This window comes from Gastrolobium bilobum, unplaced genomic scaffold, assembly GCF_033153095.1.
Source record: "Gastrolobium bilobum isolate Gb01-03AN ecotype WA unplaced genomic scaffold, APGP_CSIRO_Gbil_v1 utg6234, whole genome shotgun sequence".
NCBI lineage: Eukaryota > Viridiplantae > Streptophyta > Magnoliopsida > Fabales > Fabaceae > Gastrolobium > Gastrolobium bilobum.
In genome coordinates, this window is record NW_026897242.1 from 471 (window position 1) to 2,458 (window position 1,988).

At 39.1% G+C, this 1,988-nt stretch overlaps 1 non-coding gene across 1 annotated transcript; it reads left to right on the plus strand.

The window, feature by feature from the left end:
* The first annotated feature begins 1,469 nt into the window (after positions 1 to 1,469).
* On the plus strand, positions 1,470 to 1,576 carry LOC133305136 (small nucleolar RNA R71). Its single transcript, XR_009750723.1, has one exon. It is a non-coding gene; the product is annotated as a small nucleolar RNA R71 (small nucleolar RNA).
* The last annotated feature ends 412 nt before the right edge of the window (positions 1,577 to 1,988 follow it).

Genomic DNA, 1,988 nt, shown 5'->3' on the forward strand with positions numbered 1-1,988 from the left:
ACAGTTGCTTTTTCAGGGCACGTTTTCAAAATTTGCAATGAGTGCAGATTTGACAACGACTGCGTATATGTGAGTGACTCAGCATGGACAGGTGTCCTCATCACTCTTATCTCCTAAGCCAGGGAACGTTCCCTTTGTCTTTTACCTATACTATAATAATAAACTAATTCCTAACGAATAAAATGTAAACCTGCTTAATAAAAGAACTCGAAACAGAAATTGCATGGTAAAGAAATACTAATTATTTAAAAATTGCAACTGAAGGTGTGTGCAATTAAAATTATAAATAATCACAATTATATATATATATATATATACATATATATATATATATATGTATGTATGTATGTATGTTATACATACATACATACATACATATATACATACATACATACATATATATATATATATATATATATATATATATATATATATATATTGAAAGGAAAACAAATATGGGAGTGTGTGGTTATTGAACCACCCCAAAACTACGTTCCAGGAACGGAACGTATTTTAGATGGATTTGGAGTTGAACATCAGACGTTCCCTCCTTTTTGGGAGCTGTGTGGTTAAGGTTAACCACCCCAAAACTTTGCTCTTTGTTAGAAGGAAAAGGTATCCACTGGGTTGCCTCCTAGTCAACGCTTAGTTTAATGTCTTTAGCTAGACATGTTACTAACCTCTCAGGTTTCTAGGGAGGTTATTGAGGGAACTTCAGTATCCTCTGGTAAATGTCCTGGTGTCCTGGTGTTAAGGCTAGCAGCTATCTGTCCCAGGTGGGACTCAATGTTTCTGACCACAGCATCGTTCCTGGTGACATATTCTTTGACATAGCTTTCCAGGGTGTTGATGCGTTGATCATCTCTTTGGAATGGAGCATAATTGGTTCTTCTCTTTGGTTCATAGGCTCCGTTCCCACTGCTTCTGCCTTGTTGATACTGTTGCTGCTGATTGTTGTATGGCCTTTGGTTCATGGGTGGTCTCCATTCACTATGGTTCCTCCAGGGTTTTGATTGTTGTTGCTACCTGCATTCTAATTGTCTCTGGCTTGGGTGAAATTTCTGTTTCCGAAGCTTTCTGCATAACACACCAAGGCAGTAGATGGAAAATCTGTTGAATTATGAAGGTCACCACAGGCTGAGCATGGTTCATTCTCAGTAGCTGTGAGTTGTAAGACTTCCATCCTTGGTTGTTCTTGATCAGCTTTCAGGTCCTTCACCTCATTCATTAGTGTGGCCAGTTGGGACTCCATGGCAGTTTGTTTGTCTAATTCGAGCATGCTTGGCTTCCTTACTGGGCTCATCCGTTCCAGTGGCCATTGGAGACATCTTTCTGCAGTGCCTTCAATGATTTCGTACCTGGATTCAAGGGTACCTATAAAAAAATATCCTCCTACAACAAAGTCTAAATGTGATTGAGAAGTATGGTCAATGCCTTTATAGAAAGACTGTAAAACTCCCCAACTCTCTACCCCATGATTTGGACATTTTCTGACGATGTCCTTGTATCTCTCCCAAGCTTTATAAAGATTTTCTCCATGAAACATTCTAAAGTTAGAGAGTTCTTCCCTAACATCAGCTTGTCGAGACATAGGGAAAAATCTTTCTATGAACTTGTTAGAAAGTTCCTCCCAAGAGTGTATGGATCCAGGGGTGAGAGTTTTCATCCATGTTTTTTTCTTTTGAGCCTAGGTAGTGAGGAAACAGCCTCATTCTCATACTTTTCTCTGTCACATCCTCAGCTTTGAAATTATCATAGATATCTTGAAAGTTTGTGAGGTGTGTGTAAGGATCTTCTACAAGGAGTCCATGAAAGACTCCAGCTTCCCTTATCATATGGAACATCATGGGTTTCAATTCAAAATTGGGGGCTACAGGAGGGAGGACTACTCCCCTTTCTGGTCTGTTCCTGAAAGGAGCAGCCAGGGTTCTAAAATTATGTTCAGGAGGGATGTCATCAATGTTATGATCAGCCACGTTTTCAAAAAT